We start from the raw sequence: 21,928 nt of genomic DNA on the forward strand, positions 1-21,928 counted from the left end.
TCTTCTCCCACACGAAAGATCCAGACTCCCGCAAACGTGACTCAGATGAAAAATCGTCCCGCCAGCTCTCTTGTCGTCCTCGCGAATTACCTACGTCGGCGGGAAAGCGGTTTATGTAACGTCTACGACGTTTTCTGCGAGAGTACGTGGCACACTTACCAATACTGCCGCGCCGACGATTTTATCTGGTAAATATCAAAACAACCACTTGGGGGTACACGCGATGAACTCATCGCGGTGGATCTTCGCGGGAAATTTCCCGCGTGAAGCGAGAATTTCAGTGAGCGACGTGGAAAATGGTCATTCAACTTTGAGAAATCCAATTTAGCGGCGTAATGTCTAAATGTGGCACCATACGCTCTTAATATTTTAACCAGCTATATCCGATTTTGGTGGTGGAATTTCGGTGCTTCAGGATCTCAATGTTAAAGCCGCGAATACGAAACAGAAATGTCAATACATGAAATATTGAGACAGGAAGAGAGAGAGAGAGAGAGAGAGAGAGAGAGAAAGAGAATCACAAATATAACTCGATTCCGCTCGCATGGGCCGTCAAACGAATCAGACGATTCATCCTTTCGGCGCATATATATGCCCAGCGAAAATATCGGCCTTGAAGACTGCTTCTTGTTTAATTTACTTCTGCTTACAATGGCAGTATCTATTTAATAATTTATAATATCTGACTAGACTTGACAGAATAAAAATTAAGATTAGATTAAATCGGTCATTTTAATTTCATTCAGAAAACAAAATTCGACCCACACACAGCACGTGCATTATTACCGGCAGAATCTGGACATACACAGCGTTTTGTGTTGCGCTGTTGCGCCCTCGAAGGATTAAATCGCATGGCTGAGGAGGTATTCGTATTCGGGAATCGGAGTGTCCTCCGACGCTAATCTCACGCATCGCCGGCGCCGTCGCGGTTTCTCGAATTCGCAAATTGCACGTCGGTATAATTCGGCGCGAATTTACGGTCGCCGGTCGTATCGAGCTATTCCGGATGCTCGCGCGCGGCGCGTCCAAACACCAGGCGAAAATGGAGGCACGAACGTATGGGAATTAACGATGTACGGCATGTGTGCCCTCAGCGAAACGCAAATAGCGACGCGAACGCAACGCTCGGCCTCGGCCCCCGAGGTCCGCGAGCGCGAACGTGTCAAACCCGGTCGAGCGATCCGCGCGTGGCCGTTCACCGACACGCGCATTGCGTCGGTATACAATCAAGCCGATTGCACAGCTGGAGATACACAAATTTAATAGGATATTGATATTTCTATTTGTATGACATCGAGTGCCGCGCGAGAACGCCGCTGACTGGATATTTTCAGAAAAATATCGACGCTGTTCGATACCTCGAGCACCAGCGCGAATGTTGATAATCGAAAGTACTTTGTCTCTACGGGATAATTGTTTACTGGCTATTATATTAAAGACACATACGTGGTGGATAATTTTCATGTGCAATACGCTGAAAATGTGTTGCATTCATTTGCAAATTGCTCGGCACCATGTGGCTGGCAAATGCACTTTCCTTTTCTGTGACTTGGACGTTTCTTCGTATCGTGGTAGCCGTAATTGTACCTCTCATGTAAATCACCAGGATCGATCAATCTAATTATGGCCTCAATCGTTCTCGTGCTTGAGGGAAAGTCCGTGTCGCTCGACAAATATGCAGGCGTGTAACAGTGAAATGGTAATTAATGGATAATCTCCGATGCTTCCTTTGGGATACCATCCATCATAACATTCCCCTGGAGATTAATCTTGGCGCTCGTAATATCGGCGCCGTGGAAACTTCGCGTATTGCATCAAAGTGTTTATCGACGGAGAGAAACACAAGAAAAGTCGCGAAACACTCGCTTCTGTATTCAATCGAGGCATTTCTGTGTCAGTGCTAACGTGCACGCACTGTAATTATGTACATCAATAAGACTCGGAAATTTCTATCTACTTGTAGTCGAGATCATTCTGACGCGTATCAACATTGCTAACGAGAAAACTTGGCGAAGAAATAATAAACGTCCGCTCTGAATCGGACGGCCGAGATTAATGATTTCTTTCGCCGGAAATGAACGACGTTGGCAGCTATTTCGCGATAAGGCAGAAGATTCGCCCGACTCGTTGCAGGCAAATGTAATGCCATACTTTTGTGCTCGTGGAAATACATAATATAATATCGCAGTTAGAGAGACACTCGCTTCGAGAGACACTTTATTCGAGTTCGGTCGTTGTCTATTTTGTCATTACAGAATGAGAACTTTGGAAATGCGTCCATGTGGATAATTCGACAAGAGGACACTTCGTGCTTTATTCTCATTTCTATTCCTTTCTCTTTGCTCGTTTTACTGACGTAGATGTGACCGCCAGTGCCAGCCAAATTTAAGTCTCGTAACTGGAGAATTTGATTTGGTAACTATGCGTCAGAGAATATAACAGTGTATCAATTTTGCATAAGACAACTTTTTTCACATGAATATATAATATAATACAATAATAAAAAGTTGGAGAAATAATAGGTATATAAATAAAAAAATATGATATATAAAATTTGAATTAGAGTTATACGAAACAAAATAAGAGAAATAATATTTCAGCTTTGCAATTATGCTAAAGTATATTACCTGGAATATTTATATAATTGATACAACCATCCATGATATTCACAAAATCAGCGATTCAGGAAATTAGATGCGCCATTAATTGATCAGCGCTGACAGTGCAGCTGGTCAGCAGCTAATAATCGCGATGCCGCGTGAACTCCAACCTTGATAAGAAGCGACTTTGTCGATCGATGTGCCCGCCACAGCGGTTAATTAATGTTCTCGGGTATTTGCGTCGTGAGACAGAGGTCGATCGATAAATTTGGGACGATGCGGCAACCAGTTTGCGTGTAACACAAGATAATTGTCGGTAAACTGTACGAAGGGCGCCGTAAATCCATTTAGGAGTTGTATAGCATTCTGCTTTAAGACGGGATTATTGCTTGGATAAATTGACGGTAAAATCAAATCAAATCAAATTATTAATTAATCGTCAATATCAATTAAATCAGATTTGTTTATTTACACGCGTAATTGATATTTATTATTTTATATAATACAACATTATGTAACAAAGTACGGTTTTTAAGAGATTATATCGATGTTAAAAATATAGAAATCTGTTTAATAAGACCTGTTTGTGTAATAAGACGCGACATTAATAAATGGGATTCGCTTTTGATTGGAAAAAGGAGTTGCCTGGATAAGACCTGAAATAATTTTCTCTCCATAATCCTCTCGTCGCGTCAATGTACAAAGGTAGACTACGAGGCTTTCATCTTTTATTTGACTTATTAGGAGATCAATAACTCTCCGACCGCGGGAGTTGCCTTGCTCAATCTTCCCGCCTTCATGTTGCAGATGTTGAGCGTCGTATGCCTTACTCGTGAGTTTACAAGTTCTGAAGCCGTGGAACAAGGTACTTTAAACTGATTGCGAGTGATGCGCTGGTGTATTATGCCCAACACGACATGGCAATCAACTTGCCATAGCGCCTCAGGTTTTGATACAACTGGCATATCCCATGCATTTATGAATACTTGCATCCCACTTGAGAAACGTTTTTGGTACGTTTCTTGTAATAACGTTAATGTACAAGCGCAAGCTGTATCAGAACGAACAAAAAGCCACGTAAATTCGTGCGCAACAAGATATGGGCATCCGTCCAGTTTTCAGGAAAAACAGTGTAACAGGAAAGTCTTTTACGAAATTATTCCCATCAGATAATCGGCAATTTTCCAGTTCTTCAAGTTTGAGCAGCCCAAGTGGCTGAGCGCATGTACCCTTCCAATCTAATAAAAACTTTGTTCTTTGTTTCAGATCGGTTTGGCGCCCGATTCCCTCACGGAGACAGTTTACTGTCCGGTAAGTCGATTCTCTCGACAGTCACACGCGGAATTACATTACGTACACGCGAGTACGCGATCGCGAGACCTTTTTCTCGCGCAATACTGCGTTATCGTGTCGAAGGATACGTTCTCCATCGTATCCCCGTATTTGCATAATCGTCGGCGCGCCGTTTCGATGGGAATTGCAAGGGACAGAGGCATTGTGCAACCGTAATCCGAGCTGCATGCAAACTCGCAGCTTCTCGGTCTCGGTCCTTCTGGCTCCGAGTGCGGCGGAAAAACCAAGTTAGCTCGCTGGCAAGCCTCAACGCGGCCATTTACCGGCGCGATCGTTCGTAACTGCGTGCGACGAGTCGTTCGCGGGGAAACTTTGAGCGTGAAAACGCTCGCGAGTTGCGTGCGTATCCTTCCCGCGCCAATCCGTTCCGAATCGATACCGTCGCGATCGTGCTGAATTGCCTCCCTCATCCGGGAAATTCCTCGACAAACTTTTAATCTACTCCTCGGTCTACTCCGAGCCTGATCCGCCATCCGTGCTTCAATCGCTTCGCCGCTCCCTTCTTGCGTTGCTTTGCCCTGTGCTCTCTAATATACTAATGCACGCTGCTCTCCTCTCGATACTGCATCGTCACCCGATAGTTCACGAGCGCTTTTTGTTCCACGCGAGAACTCAATTAATTTCAAGACGTTTGGTTTCCTTCCCTTTCCTCTCTCTTTTTCTTTCCTTGAAAAACTTTGAAGGTTCGTTTATCGGCTATGTTCGATTTCCTCGCGACGCTTTTTATCGCGTCGTGTCCTGCGCGATGTAGTTTTTAATTTGACGAGTTGCAGTTTGTGTTTCGACGGAGATCTTTACAAGACGATATTCGTCGTACATAATTTCTTTACTTTAATAGAATATTTATATTAATAAATGACAACTCTTAATAATTGGATCCAATTCGATATAAGTAGGAGCACTGTGAAATTTGTCCAGAAGTCAGAAAATAATATTTGATAAATAAACATAAATTACATAGATCTTCTGTATTACCTCGACTGTATTTTGCGAGACTAGTCGAGATTCCTTCTTCATGATCGCCTTTATTTCGCATGCATTTCCTCTTTTTTTTTTTTTTCTTTTAAAACGTTTCAATCTCGTCGCATATACAAATTCGCGCCGTAAACCTGGACAAATGGTTCGGTTTGTTGGATAAAAAAGTTACTGCGGCGTTTCCAGCAATCGGGCGGCAAGTTAGCGCGCCGGCATTGTTGTTGAAGTTATCGGGGGTGATTTCCTTCTTCGAATCACGCACGTAGCCCGCCTGCCGACGCAGCCGAAATGGGCTCCGAGGTTCTAATTTCGTCCAAATCCGTTTTACTCTCCCCTGCGCGTCCATTTCTTTTCCCTCGTGGCAGTTGTGTACGTCGATTCTTCCCCGACCCTGGGTCAGATAATTGCTTTCCCTATCGAAATGTTGTTCTTACAAAGATGAATAGTTAGGTTTCCCCCGCTTGCGTGAAAGAGCTTCGTCAATATTTATTGTATTAAAAATTCATGTGGAATAAAAATTGATATAAAGGATTTCTCGCGATGTGATAAATATTCTCTTTTCGGAGATTTTAACAACCGTTCCCGCGAATTTATTCAAGCCCAAACGCGACTTTCGGAACAAACCTTCTCCGAATTGATCCAAACGTTTTTTCTTTTTTTTTTTCGTTTCTTTTCGTGCGCTCATGAATATATTTCCCGTCGTTGTCACCTGGCATCATTCATGGACGGCGATCCTTCATCATAAAACTCGGCGTGGAAAAACGGCCGAACTTTGTCTATTACGGGAACTCGCGACTCGATGTAAGTACGCGGGCACGTAAACGGGAAATTTCTTCATGTTTCCAACTACCTCGAAGGGCGCAATTACATCTTTCTCAGTGCGTACGTGCCTAGATTACGTGTTGCTCTCACATGGTACAATAACGACACGGGGCTGCAACAAGCGGATCGTGTTCGCAGCAAAAATACTTATCGTTAATAGACTACTGGCCGTAAGTAGTGGCCATTATCTCTTATAACAGGTAATCTCCCCGAGCGAAATGATTTACTGAGTAATGCACGATAAAACGCTGCGCGTTAAAGAGCTTCCTTTTTCTTCTATTCGTCAAACGTTTATTTTCTCCCGAGTTAAGAATCTGTAAGAATGATGCGAGGATCGCACGTGCCGTATCATCCAAGACTTTTGCTGCTCCCTCGGGAATGTAAGACAAGCAGACCTAATGCTCACGAGCAGCAATATGGCAACAGCACTCGTGAAATATCCCTTGGTCTAACGTAAGACGGTGCCCGAGGCGGATTATTGAATTGTGAAGACAGCCCTTTTCGGTAACAATACGCTTCGTTCGCGAAATAATACTTTCCCCGAGCGAGAACGGCGCAAGCGTTCTCGATGCGTTTATCATCTTGCCATATCGCATTACGATATAAAATAACGCATTGCAAGTGATTATTGTACTTTCTCCTCTCCTTAAAACTCTCCTTAAAACTCTTAATCACGTAACGCGATAACTCACGTTGATGGATATCTATTGGGTTGGCCAAAAAGTAATTGCGTTTTTTAAATATAAATAAAAGGCGAATTTTTCATGGGAAACAAAAACTTTATTAAACAATATATTGTCCATTTTGTTTGATTACCTTTTGCCATTTTTCAGGCAACTTCATGATTCCGCGCTCAAAAAAGTTCTTATCTTTTTCAGCAAAAAACAATTCCAAGAACGATTTGATATCCTCATCAGCAGTCAAGGTTTTACCATTCAAGGCGTTTTGCAAAGAACGAAGCGAATGGTAATCTGATGGTACCAGGTCTGGCGAATATGGTGGATGTGGTAACATCATGGTAACACATCCCATCCAAGCTGCAAGAATTTTTCACGAGTGACCAAACTTGTACGTGGTCTAGCGTTATCATGGTGAAACACAACACCTTTGCGATTCACCAATTCTCGACGTTTCTGTTTGATGGCATCATTTAATTTATCCAGTTGACGACAGTATACGTCTGAATTAATGGTTTGATTCCTTGCAAGCAGCTCAAAATACACAATACCTTCAAAGTCTCACCAGACTGACAGCATAATCTTTCTTTGGTGAATATCTGCTTTTCAAGTGCTTTGAGTAGGTTCATCACGCTTGCTCCACGATCTTTTTCGTTTGACGTTGTTGTAGGCGATCCATTTTTCGTCGCCTGTTATCATACGTTTCAAAATGGATCATTTTCTCACGTTTCAAAAGAGAATCGCAGATGTCAATACGCTTAGTGAGATGAATTTCTTTGAGCTCATGTGGTACCCAAATATCGAGCTTACTAATGTCGTCTTAAATGGTCGTTTTAAATGGTTCTCAACACTCGATTCTGATATGTTAAGATTCTCAGCAATCTCTCGTGTCGTTAAACGCCGATTGGAATCGATCAGTGCCTTTATTTTGTCATCATCAATTTCGATTGGCCTTCCTGAGCGTGGTGCATCTTTCACATTAAAATCTCCAGATCGAAATTTAGTAAACCAATTTTGACACTGCCGCAGCTTTAAAGCATCTTCGCCATATACATGACATAACTTTTTATGAGCTTTTACAGCGTTTTTCCCTTTTCGGAAGTAATAAAACAAAATATGAGGAAAATGTTCTTTTTGATTTTCCATTTTGAAATCGACGGCAAAGAAACAATTGTTAACGAAATCGTGTACTTTCTTTTTCTAAAACAAGCTTGAACTGTGAGTTGTTAACCTACATAATGAATTTGCGGTTTAGAATGAAGTTAGTTACATTTCAAGACATATATGTCCATCTATTTGAAAAAAACGCAATTACTTTTTGGCCAACCCAATACATATATTACAAAGTTATTGCAACGAGAGAAGTGCTTGAGTGGAGCTTTAAATCATGCCTTCCTATATTTCATCATGCTTTACGCGATAAATCACACGAAAAAGTTCACCGGGTTTAGCATTCACGAAAATATCGACTACCCTTCGATATATTGATCCTACCTGCATTATGCAATTTTCGTTCAAGATATTTTCGAGTGACAAGATGTGACACTGCGCAGACACCGCGTGCACTCTCTGATTTAAATACGGTTCTCCCTTGAAATTTACTCGGCGCTCGTAATATGTGGACTCGGTCTCGCGGACTGCGTTTACCGTAATCGTCCGCGTATCGCGAGTGCTCAGCATTTTTTTTCCAGAGACGGAAGATGAATGGACAACTACTTTTCTCTCTGAACGTGCGTTTCCGTGCTCGCATGACGTGCAGTGTTATGGGGGACGTCCCGTGATGCGGAAAATATCGTTGGCACGGACGGCGCCATTACGTGGGCGAGAAATAAGACGTGTGCACAGGGATCACTCGATTCTACGGACCCTTTGAAGATCGTACAATTTCTGGGGAAACAGACGGCTAGGTCTAACGGGAGCGTCTTATCCACCCCATAGAAAAGGTCCCATCTTTCCGGTCGGCGATCCGCGAAGTATAACCCTCCTCTTCCCTGCTCATTCCTCTCCCTCGTCTTTCTCTCACCGTCGAAGAAATCGATTTTCCTCCGCCTAGGGGAACGACACGGTCCTCGCGAAATAGCTAGTCGCATTTATTCTAACGACTCCCAGCAGACTCGACGAATGCTATCGAGCGATACGATATGGGACGTAGATTCTAGATTTTAGAGCTAACGGCGTGGAGGTATATATCGTGATGCGTATGCGCCATAAACTGTAACGTAACTTGTGCGTGGTGCAGTTTCCGAGTGCACAATGTATATTCTTGATCGCTCGTCGATTCTCAGTCTTTCAGCAAATACCTGCCACGTTTGTATTCTGACATGTATATCGACTTGTTTCTCTCGTGCGGAAATATTTACTAGAAAGTATATTCGAATTCGAATACGAGAAAATAAAATTTGACATTATTACTATCTAACGCGACGTGAGATAAGTGCAATGGCTTTTTTGTCAACTATATCATTAAAATAGGTTTTGTCTATGATTCATAACGCTCTTTGCTCGGCTAGTCGTTTAACGGCGACCTGCTATAAATTAGAAAGATAAACGACAACGGCTCGCCCGTAGCAAGAAGCTGAGAGCACCGTTTGCTTCTTGAAATCGATTTTCTTAAGATTAGGGGAATGACTCGGCCCTTACGAGATACCTAAGAACATTTATTTTTATGCTCCCGGAGGCAAGTGAGAATAAACGACAAAGTAAATACATATAATAACGATTCGATATCGGCGGAGACCATTGATGCGAGCTCTAAAGCTATTCAATCGGAGAATTGAAGAGACACAAGAAGAATAAACATTTATTATGTAAAATACGTTGCGCATGAAATGTATTTAATTATCGAAATTTATTTTCATTGTTAATGGGATCTTTGATCTCGCCGACATCAAAAGAATACATGATTAAATCTGTCCGGCAAGAAGGGAAAGAGCAATATTCAAAATTAATAAAATTGAGTATCAATTCACTATTGATTGTTATGTCTGTTCGCGAAATGTGCTCAAATCTCACTGATAAAATCTCTCTGAGTAAAATGTCGAATTTTCAAATTTAGGAAAAGTTCCGCCGCCTTATAACTCGCGTGATTCAAGTCCCAAGGATTTTCCGAACGAATTTTCTCGATCGTGAACGTCGTGTCGTCACCCGTCGACATCCTCCTTCATATAGGAAGGGTTTCTATCTTGTGCATGTCACACTCTTCGAGAGGAGTCGCAATTCAGTCTCCCAGATCGATCTTCTTGAGATTAGGGTTTAAGTCGACACCCCAACTGCATTTACTTTCTTTTTTACGAGCTGGGGTACAGCCTCGAACCCAATAATGTATTCCACCGCATGACATTCTTTTTGTTCCTGCAGAGATAAATATGCTGAATAACGTATTATTTATCGTTTACGTCGAAAGCTGTGTTCTCAAATCTTGTCATCGTGAGGTAGGGCTCATCAGGAATCCCCGCTCTTCCATCCGCAAGACGAGCAGCTTTAAATAGCCGCAATTTTCACACTCAGGAACGATTCCCAGCAACGTAAGCGAGAAGTTTTGAAACTCTCGTAGCAGTATTCCCGTTCTGTCGCGTGCTACCTGGTACTCGTCGTATAATGACGGGGAATAGTTTTTATTTTCGGTGGAATTGTCCGTTTGCGACGTTCTGCTTCACTTCGGTGAAATACAGTTTGCATGAAATATTCCGATGGAAATGTTTGCGTGGAGTTCGAGGGGACTGCCCCATTATCGGAATTAAAGCAATCGTTAAATATTAAATAACATTTGGCGCGTCCTGTATATCCGCACGCGGAAATGCGACGAGACACGGAGTACCAGGCTGCATTTTCTGCGAGGGTGTCGTAATGGACGATGACTTTATTGCGTTCCATTTGGTACGGCGGGGCCGTGCCGTACGATACGGGAAATGGACACTTTCTCTATCAACCGGGAATATATTCCCCGTATTCTCGAACGCGATACTACGCTCGATTTGTTATACGACGGCAGTACGTTCTCGCCGGAACGAGATTGGCATTGAGCGAGATCCGGTGTTACTACGCCGATACTCCTCCGACCGTATTTGTTAAGATGTTATTTATAAACCGCGCCAACACACTAGCGTTTCTCCCTGTGTAGATTGTGACTCGAGCTTTCTATCGTGCTTTAATCTGCATTAATGATTCAAAAATGTTCAAAAATACTTCTATTTAATTATGAAAACGGCATGAGGGATTAAAGAATTTTTTCCGGTTTTTGATAGAAATATTATTATTATTATTATTATCATTCTGTAAGTAATTCTTGTTTTCTCACACTAATTTACAGAATAAAATATAATCATCTTTCGATATATTGATCATTACTTTCCATAAATTTGCTCCATCTTTTACATAATTTCTGAATGTCTTCTTTAAAAAGATTTTATCTTGATTAATCTTAATGATTAAGATAAGAAGCGACTAGTTCGAGTACACACATACGCAACCAATACATTTAATAGTTGGAGCCGCGATATCGTCATCAAAGATAACGAATCATTCAAGCTTCATTCAAGGGTGAATATTGATCGCGCGTCTCCCGATTGACGAAGAATAGACGAAAGCAGAAGCAATTACGACGCATTCGCGAGCGCGACACTGACAGTTCACATCATCCGGTATTGAAATTAAATACGCTCGTAATTAATCTGGAATGTATGAGATTGTTGGGTCGTGTCGAAGGGTCACGCCGAGAGCGTTGAGGCGGGAGGCATGGCGGGGAGGGGGAGAGAGGGTGAAAATTGTGTACACGCACCTATATCCGTCGCGTACTTTCGGGGCATCTCGAGGGATGTCCTGTAGCCATGGTGACACGCTGACTCATAGGACGGACCACTGATGCCGGAAGAAGAAGAGTCGCCGGGAGGAAAATCCTTCGAAGGATCCCTCGCAGCTTGATCTATTATTCCGCGCGAGGGACGCCCGCTTGTGATCCGTGCAACGACCTTGGCAATGTCCCATAACTTCGGGAGAACTACATCACGGGGGAGATGTGCCCTTCCTCCTTCCCTCTTTGTCTACAACCCTCGCTCTTTTATAAGCAAGCATATAAGAACGTACGTTTCCGGAGAGCATAAGGAAATGTAACATCTTCTATTTTTAATAAAATCTCTTAAACATCTTTATTAATCTCTCGCCACACGAGATTAGAATTGATCTTTGCTCTTTTATACAAAAGAGAAGCATTCGTCACAAGTGCATCGCCGATCCGGATATTTGCATTACTCTGCTACGTTTCTGGTAACGAGACGTATATTCTCCGAATGTATGCATTACGTATTATCCGAGATGGATGGCGGGTAGCAAGGTGTAGGAGGAAGAGGGGGATGATAGAAGGTGGCCTTAAAGTCGGCGATTCTTTCGGTAGTGACGTAACGAAGATAAAGTGCCGTGCCTTGAAGGGTCTTGTCTGATCTCCGCAGTCACGCGAGGTATGTGCTATTCGGAAAATACATCTTCGTTGCATCTTATGAAGAATGATAATGGGTGGGAGAGAGGTCCGGAAGGCCGTTTCCTTCTGTCGACTAATCGTAGAAAAATTGTTGCAACGTAGAAATATTATTTACTTCAGCGTTTTCTCTTTCCATACTTGCGAGCTTTTTTTTGTCGTTCCGTATTCCGCTGCTGCTTCAAAGGTAGCAGAATGTCGTGTCGTGTACTGAGCGACGTCAAGCGAGGTCGTAAAAATTGAAGACTCAACTGCGTCAACTGAGAAACTAGTCACTGTTAAATGTCCCTCTGTAATTAAAGATGTTATCTTTGTCGTTCCGGCGAAGCCGCATCTCGTCGGCACACGCTCTCTTACTTCCCCGAGATAATTGGCAGAACGTTAGAATCATTAAAATCGATGAAGGACTATTATCCTCGATTGGAAGAGATGCTTTCACAGTAAATAGGGCGTAAGTGCAGCCGTGCTGATCACCTTCTCGGCGGAGAATGGAGACTTTAATCTACCTTTACTGAATGTCTTTTCGCGCGATGTGGGACACCAATCTTGGGATTTTCATCACAGTACACTGGGTACGGGCAATACGTTGCAAAATGGGCCACGCCTCGAAAAACAGAAGAGACAAACGCGAGCTCGCGCACCAAAAGGCTCGTGCTATTTTTTTTTCTCTCGGCAGTTCGCTCGAGTTTCGCCGTTTTGAAAGTCTCCGAAGCATGGCGTGCGGCACGGAACACCGGGAACACGTCGAGTATCGTCCTTTTAGAATCTCCACCGTCATAATACTAGATGGTATGAAAGCAGGGAAGAAATTCTACTTGAATAATCATCTCAGAGAGACTCTACTCACTATTCGCTTAAGATGACAGAATAAAACATGAAGAGAAAGTACCAGGACGAAGACACGCCTCCGAGAGCGAGATTCGCGAAAGATGGTTTTGATTTTATATAATCCGCCGCGGATCGAAATCGCGCGGATATCATTTACCGTGAGATCCGATGAGATCGCATGGTGAAAATATGAAAAATTCAAAAAGTCACGTATTAACATGTCAATGAAAATATTTTGTAGTCGTTACAGCTGGATTTACATCTCATAAATAGTTATAATATAATCAAAAAGTCTAATGACATCGTAAGAAAGTTGCAAATGTAATCTTCTGCGAATCTCTAGTATAAAACATCAGCTCTGCTTTAATAATGTATTATATTTCAATGCATCGTTGCTTGTTGCGGAAAAATATTATATAATTGTACTTCTTATATAATTATTTGTTTTATATGCTATCACAATTGCTTATTATCGCGGAGTTTCTCGCATTGACGAAGATTTGTGGACCGCTCGAGACGCGTGGCATTAGGATTATCATTGATGACGAAAGTAAAGGCTTATCCACGTTAAGGACATGTACGTAATAAAAGCAAGGAAGAGATCTTCGAGATTACGTAAAGCTGCGAGAGAACGAAAAAGACGCGCTAGCAGTGGATTTATGTCATTTCTTCAGGATTCCGGCTTTGATACAAGAGAGGATTTTATTATTTCATGAAAGCCGTCAGCGACGAAAGGCAAATCCACGTGCCGTTCCGAAAGAAGAATGATGGAGCTTTCGACAGACGTTCCTACCGTTCACGAGAGTTTCGCGAGGAACCGTAATACGAAATAATTAGCTTGCTGTTTCAAAATATATTTTCATATTCGTGTATCATATGATGCACGAATGTTGCACGCAGCAATCATCATACCGTGCCACGAATACGAAATAATCGAATGAAAGGAGAATACATCGTAAAAACGGAATACAAAATAGCGGAAATCATATAACTGAAAATACGTGCGCGTACGTGGCAGGACGTATGTGCGTATGTTCGCGCTACTTCGCTTACGAATCTTCATACATAAATTCATTTTGCATTCCACATTCTGCGCCCCTCATCTAGATTGAACGGGCGCGATTAACGGGCTAGATCCACGAGAGCCAAGCCCTCGCACTTGAATCCCTAAATCTCGCGCTCGTTGTCAACGCGGAATCATTTGTATAGAAGCGTGATGACTCCCAGGCATCCTCGAGAACCAGAAAGGCGCTACGAGTGTCGGCATTTAATCTGGGTGCGTTTGTCACGCGTGTCACGCACTTTACAGCCCCTCACGCACCGGCAATTCTTTCTCGTAACGTTCAAGATCCTAGGAAGCTGCCCCTCTTGCTTCCTTGTCGTACCCTCTACTACTCTTCCTCCTCCTTGTCATTCCGTTCCACCGCCACCTTAGCTTATTCACGCAGGTGACAGAGCGTGGTGAGGAGACGAGCTCACAAAAGGAGGATAAACGTTTAACCCTTCCCGAGCGCGAACTTCAAAGTTGAGACTTGAAATTTTGTGGAAAATGAGCCACGCATTCGGAGAGACGGTTTCCCACTCACTTCAGTCCCTTTCTGATAGGGGTGGCACAGATTTAACGGTGCTTACGAACGATTCTTTCAAAGTCCCGATTATAAGTCGATAAGATAGAGGCGAGGGAGAATGTAATTCTTCACGGTTTGCGTTTCGAATCGCACGACAGAATGTCGTGCTCAGGAATATAAAACCTGAAACTCTGGCGTACAATTTGAATTATTCGATTAATGCAACATTTCCTCGTTCCCATTTTCGTTCAATCGAATATTCGATTACTCGACAAATCAGACTTGCTAAAAACTTATCACTTCCGATTTAATTAGTCGAATTAAATTTGATTGCACCAACATGAGTCAGTTAATCCAAGCGCTTTATATCGCGGAAATAAGTGTGATTTATATCACGTAGTTTGTAGTCGAAAACGCTTGGCGCAAAAGAGAGAAGCACAAAGTCAGCTGTGTTCCTCGTCGAAGCTGGTGCAGCTTGCGAAAGCTTACGCTTCACTCGCGCATTAAACGGTTCTCGCGCGGCCGTCGAAAGTGAAGCGGGTACAAATTCGCTTTCGAGCTGCAAGCGGGAACTTCCGTTTTCCGTGCAAAGCACGCGTGCGACTCACACGCACGATCAATCATCATTCCGCGCTTTCTCCCCTGCACCACCGCGACATGCCGTCGAAAACTACAATTACCCGCGAGCGTGGTTCCGCATGCGGAGCGAGTCCCACGCGCGTGCTCGCGAGGACGTCGCGCGATAAAAGGCCGGAATGTCGTTGCGCGAGCCTTCGCCCTGGAAAATAGATCGACGTTTTACGTGTCTATGTAAGAAAGGAAGAAAAAGGAGCTTATCCAGTCCGCGGAAATCGACTCGGAACAAAGAGCTTCGTTCCGCCTTCCCTCCCTTCCTCCCTCCCGGCGGATGAGGATGGAGTCTGCACGATGAATCATCGATTTAATCCCCGGCGGATAATCCACCGATGACGAGAGACCGCGTCGCAATTTTATAATCAATTAAGAAGGCGTCGCTCGGCGACGCCTCGTGCGGCAGCCGGCCGGAGGCCCGATAGGGTGGAAGTAAACGAAGAATCCCTTGCTAATGAGCCCATCAGCGGCGGCGTGAGGCGGGTTTAAAGCGCGCACCTGAACCGCCGTTTTCCCTCGCTTTCTCCTCTCCTCTCTTTCTCTCTTTCTTGGCGTCCGCGCGCGGAATATGTAAACCGCCAATTTGTAGCAACTTAGGGAGGTGATTAATAGAACAGCTGCTATGGCTCACTGTCGCTCGCCTATCTCGGCCACTGTCTGTTATTGCACTTTATCCAAGGTTTGATATATTTTTCAAAACTTCTATTTTTTTGCCTTTATATTCTATGTGTGGACAGAGCCAAAAAAAAAAATACGGATAGCTTGTCTGAAGCTGGGTCTGAATATCGGACCGAATTTAAACTTTAACTTATTTGGAGTGCAGTATTCTTTATTGATTGTGAGACAGATGAAAATGAAGGAATTTTTAACTTTGTTGTATATTTATCATCATCAATTTTTCTCCAAACCATTACGGTGTTTGCAAATTAAACGCTTCTTACAGACACTTTGCAATCCGGGTTTTCACGATCTTTTTTCTTTTTTATTATCTTTACTTACTCGCAGTAATCATCCCTCTCTGTGCCGTACCAGCAGCGGCTTAATGCGGCTCTTTGCATTATAAATTGAATGTTTGACGTAAAAGAAACACGAACTCGCTGTGTTGGACGCGATATGTGGGTAAGCTTTAAATTACATTTGCGCTTTAAACGACGATCAGACGCAAGCTCTCTCAAGAGCATCAGATTAATCGCCGTTTCATTATCCAAAATGTACAGGCATTCCGGAAACAGTTTGTGTATTACGTAATGTACAACTTACTCGCTTGTGACTCTGCAAGCTTATATCGCGATCTTTTTTCTGTCTCTACTTTCGTCGTGCAACAAATTATCCTGAAAACATACAAAACTCACTTTATCAGCGAGCACTTTCATCGTGATATCGCGCAAATATATCAACGCTAACACCAGATATGCGGAGAATCCGAATCGGGTAAATTTTGAAAACGGTTTCGGAGCGGTAGTTTGAGTATCGCGATACAGCTTGATATCTTTGCGCACTTGGAAACCCACGGTGCAGCTCGCAGCCGCAATTCGCAATAACTTGCGGCGGAATTGCCCGACGCGGAGGAGAAAAATCGCAGCCGCAACCGACTCCGTAGCAATCGATTGCGCGCAAATAGGACGTGCCCTAGTTTATGCGAGAAATGTGCGTGCGTGATTTCTCTTGGTGGTTCTTTTATACCTCGGACACTATCGACTTGACCGCTCTCTTTGATCCCATCATTTTTCTTGTCTTATAAAAGCCGCGTTTCTCGCTCAAAATTACGTCATGTAAGATTAAAGGAGATTAACGTTATCGTAATAATATGCCGATAATTTTATGGTACCACACGCTTTGCCGACACGTTCACGATATACACTAAGGAGAAATATAATACAATCGTGACATTATCGAGCTATCTTGTAGACACGGGAATTGTACATTCTTCGAGCGCGCGCCGATACGCCCAACGTCAGGATTGTAAATCGCAGGAAACGCGCTACAGCTGTTCCGATAACGATATCGGCGAGCTAATAATGTCTAGACAGCCGGACTCGGCCGATTCATACCTACAGCGATACCCGTGCGATTTATCGCGACGCGCGTGTAGCCATCGCAATTTTAAGCTGTCGTGTGGACATCGCGCGGTAACGACATTTTATTACAGCAATTTCTCATTTGAAATTGGTAGAAAGGAGTCGAAAAGAGTAGAAAGGGTTCGATCATGAGTTAAAGCAAGCTCAGAGACGGAACAGCTGTTAATGAAGCCAAGATTGACCAACGAGACTTCATTTACGGACTTTAAATACAGCACGGCTATTATTTCAGATGTCTGTATCATTTGATACTCTGACATGCTATTGGGTTGGCCAAAAAGTAATTGCGTTTTTTAAATATAAATAAAAGGCGAATTTTTCATGGGAAACAAAAACTTTATTAAACAATATATTGTCCATTTTGTTTGATTACCTTTTGCCATTTTTCAGGCAACTTCATGATTCCGCGCTCAAAAAAGTTCTTATCTTTTTCAGCAAAAAACAATTACAAGAACAATTTGATATCCTCATCAGCAGTAAAGGTTTTACCATTCAAGGCGTTTTGCAAAGAACGAAACAAATGGTAATCTGATGGTGCCAGGTCTGGCGAATATGGTGGATGTGGTAACATCATGGTAACACATCCCATCCAAGCTGCAAGAATTTTTCACGAGTGACCAAACTTGTACGTGGTCTAGCGTTATCATGGTGAAACACAACACCTTTGCGATTCACCAATTCTCGACGTTTCTGTTTGATGGCATCATTTAATTTATCCAGTTGACGACAGTATACGTCTGAATGAATGGTTTGATTCCTTGCAAGCAGCTCAAAATACACAATACCTTCAAAGTCTCACCAGACTGACATCATAATCTTTCTTTGGTGAATATCTGCTTTTCAAGTGCTTTGAGTAGGTTCATCACGCTTGCTCCACGATCTTTTTCGTTTGACGTTGTTGTAGACGATCCATTTTTCGTCACCTGTTATCATACGTTTAAAAAATGGATCATTTTCCTCACGTTTCAAAAGAGAATCGCAGATGTCAATACGCTTAGTGAGATGAATTTCTTTCAGCTCATGTGGTACCCAAATATCGAGCTTACTAATGTCGTCTTAAATGGTCGTTTTAAATGGTTCTCAACACTCGATTCTGATATGTTAAGATTCTCAGCAATCTCTCGTGTCGTTAAACGCCGATTGGAATCGATCAGTGCCTTTATTTTGTCATCATCAATTTCGATTGGCCTTCCTGAGCGTGGTGCATCTTTCACATTAAAATCTCCAGATCGAAATTTAGTAAACCAATTTTGACACTGCCGCAGCTTTAAAGCATCTTCGCCATATACATGACATAACTTTTGATGAGCTTGCACAGCGTTTTTCCCCTTTCGGAAGTAATAAAACAAAATATGAGGAAAATGTTCTTTTTGATTTTCCATTTTGAAATCGACGGCAAAGAAACAATTGTTAACGAAATCGTGTACTTTCTTTTTCTAAAACAAGCTTGAACTGTGAGTTGTTAACCTACATAATGAATTTGCGGTTTAGAATGAAGTTAGTTACATTTCAAGACATGTATGTCCATCTATTTGAAAACAACGCAATTACTTTTTGGCCAACCCAATATTTTAATGACTCTCACCGATACTCGGTGTCTCAATTAAGCAGCTGGTATCGGAAATAAGTGATGAGTACCTTAAAATAAGATCCCGGTAAGTAAGCATTGGCGACAGTGCTTTGTCAGAGCGTCTCTTTCATTGATGAACGGACACTCATCGAGCTGTACGTAAAGCAACGTAAAGGCATTCCGATCGAAGCGGACGCACGAATGAACGAGCGAGCGGAACCGTGCATTCCTTTTACGAGTGATTCATGTCGGCGGCTGAAATCACGCGACTGAAATGTATCGCTCCTTGTGGGATTTACAACTCAATAGAGCGAACTCTCGCAAAGCGAGTATCACACCACCACCACCCCCAAAGTCAGCGCTTGTAATCGCATTACCGTTGTAGTCCACGTTAGAAGTCGATCGAGCATCCGCTTCGTCCGTCTGAAGGTGCGCCAGGACTCGCGTGACCGCCGCCTGTTTCGGTGTGCATCGAGCTTAATGCGCATCCGCGGCACACCACCATCAACGGTGCGTCTCCGGTTTCTCGCAGTATCGAACACGAGAGGAGGGGAGGGGGCGAAAGGGCACGGGGCAAACTTTATCGACGTCAGATCGCATCCACGTTCTGTCGTGTCCTCCTCTTTCTCCCGCGGGAGTCACCCTCGTTAGCTCAGCAGCGAAGTGCGGGCCCCGGGCTTCGACTTTCATCCCCGTGTATCTCCTTAATGCGATTCGACCGGCGCGGCTTGCTCGCGCGCGAGCATCTCGATTCGTCGCCTTCGTCATCGCGCAGAATGCAATTTCGTTGTCGCCGCGCACGAGCGCGCGGGAACCCATTGAATGTCAAGTGCAGAACAGGCCTCCATCCCCCTGGCGGAATCATTTTGGCTCCCTCGCGCCTTTACACCCTCCCGCCGCGACTCTCTGCCGCGTCGTCGCTGGTCTTCGTCGCGCGGAACGGAAACGCGTTTCTCCGGGGTATTACGCCGGATATCGATGCCGAGTATGATTCACCTTCAGCTTCGCGGAGAGGGAACGAGGACGACTCGTCGCCCTTTCTCAGGGCTCGGTTTCCCGGCTTCTTCACGCGCGGCGTCTTTGCGATACCTCGCTCGGCGCCTCGCATCTCTCGCTTCTCTTCCCTTTGCGCGTTTTATTTATAACACGATGAAAGTAAAGTGCAAAGCGCAAAGTGAAAAGCTGGAGCTAAGTTACTCCTCTCTCTCACGGAGGAAGGCGTGTTATTCCGCGTTCGAGAATTACCGAGAGGTAGACTGGAAGAAACTCCCTCGGGAAACGCTACTCTGATCAATACGCGGCGATTCCAAGAGCACCGTTTAGTTGGGATACGCGAGATTCGCGAGGCGTTTTATGTTTAATTAAATTACGGGGACGCTCTTGACGTCGTCGGCCGGCACATCAATCGCAGAAACATAACTTTAATGTTCAACGCTGCGAGCCGAGTTGGACGCGTACGATGAAACACCGCTCTGCGACGCAGCGCTTAATATAAATTACAGCATTTTTAATTATTTTAATTGACATTATCTTTTTTCCCTCTTTTCCACTGCCGCCGCCGCCGTCGCGGACGAGCATGCGAACGCGACTTGATTTTTGAAGTCGTTTAAATTTCTCTCTCCGTTCTCTTGAACATTCGGAACGGCTTTTCTTCCCGGCGACTGTTTTCGTTTTACACGGGCATACTTTTAAGGAGAGCGCCAGCGAAAACTGCTCGTTGTCCAAGAGATGTCGAGCGTTGGAGTGAACTTGCCCTGACTCATCTTACGCAAAGGGCCTCTTTCTTTATCTCTTTCTCTCTTTCCCTCTCCTTCCGAGTAAACGCTTTTCTCGCATAAACGAAGGAGAGAAAAAATCGGGAGCCTAGAGAACGAACAGCTTCGAGTGTGCGTGAAAACACTGCCGACAGTTTTGCACGACTGCGCCAGCGGAATGCGTACGCTTTTTTTCTCCCCCTTTTCCTTTTTTTTTTTGGTTCCTTAGTCGCCCGTCTATTTCGCTCCGGTTTTAATTTTCATTTTCAGTCACGGAGGAAAATTGTACCGCTTCCTTTAATTTAACTCCTCGAAATTATGGTTGCTCATTAACATCGTCCGATTAACTCGAATAATTAGCGTCCGCGCGAGACAAACGAATTAATTCGCGCACGCTGTTAATTCAAAACACTTCTCCAATGCGCATTCGTACGAAAACGCACGATAACGCGGAAACTCTTTAACCCCAATAAAGATTCTCGATAGCCGCCAAAGAGAGGAGAAAATTCGGATTCTCTCGCGCTTGGCAGCGCAAGGTAAGTAAATGCAAATCGCGCGCCGGCGTCGCGATTCGAAGAGCCTTGATCTTCCGACCCTTCACGTGTCGCTCTTTCATGAGGCAAATGGAGAGTCAAATGGCTACGGTGGTTACTGCCCACCGTGCCAAAACCACCGGGTCAAATATCTATTAACCTCTTTTGTGCGGTATGAGCAAAATGCTCGCGCGTGTGTGCGGCTTTCCTGTCAAACGGCCGATCATTAGTATGTACCGCTACATCGACATCGTTGATTGTCCCATCGAGTGGGAAAGAAAGGCCATAATCGATAACCATGGTTTAACATTGTGTTGCTGATCGGTGCTGCGAAATAAAATATGTTATAAATGTTTTTTGGACGAATACGGTTGAACAAACAATAATAATTTTAAATACTTAAAAATTGTGCGTATAATTGCGGTAAATTCGCGTTGTGATTCGTGTTGTCCAGATTTCTAATTATACCCATGCACGTTTTTTAATATTGTTGCACATTTATTAACTGCGTGAATGTGACACGTAATTTTATCGCATGGCTGCTGATAAGATCGTAATTGAATTACTGGAAAATTTAGCCTGTTCCGGCGTGTCTCCACATATTTTTCGGAAAACGTTGATAAACTTGTAAAGCCAGTTCGATACGGTTAGCACGAAATGGACTTTAAATGATTCCCTTCATTTAGCGGTGCTCGTTATGTACTTCGAACTGTGAAACACGCATGCAATTGCAATTGCGAACTTGCGAATGCACCGTCGTAAATCGCAAGAATTCGTTGCGGCATAAATTTCGCGAGATATCCGTCCTACTATTACCGTATAACTTGCGAAACTCGGGATTAGGGTAGCAACTTAACGTAATTGATCGCTGAAACTTCCACGTGCCGCGACTTCGACCCCATCTTCTCGCTATCGTGTCAACCCTTCTGCCGTTCCTTCCCCCTTTTCACCGTTCCTTAATCCTTTTACACCTGCAAACACGGTCGAGTTCGCGTTTATATCGTACTTCGTCAGTCTCCTGTCGTCCTCGTAGGACTCGATTATTCGCAGATTATTTTATCCCTTCGGTT

The 21,928-nt window shown here is 43.7% G+C and overlaps 1 protein-coding gene across 1 annotated transcript in view; it reads left to right on the forward strand.

Annotated features, from left to right (window-relative positions):
- LOC105285275 (protein tincar) overlaps positions 1–21,928 on the forward strand; it is a 129,918-nt gene that overhangs the window by 60,643 nt on the left and 47,347 nt on the right. The window contains exon 4 of the mRNA XM_026967762.1: positions 3,867–3,911. The gene's annotated coding sequence lies outside the window, so the exon portion shown is untranslated. The remainder of the gene's footprint in view (positions 1–3,866; positions 3,912–21,928) is intronic.

The sequence above is a fragment of the Ooceraea biroi genome, chromosome 2 (genome assembly GCF_003672135.1).
Source record: "Ooceraea biroi isolate clonal line C1 chromosome 2, Obir_v5.4, whole genome shotgun sequence".
Taxonomy (NCBI): domain Eukaryota; kingdom Metazoa; phylum Arthropoda; class Insecta; order Hymenoptera; family Formicidae; genus Ooceraea; species Ooceraea biroi.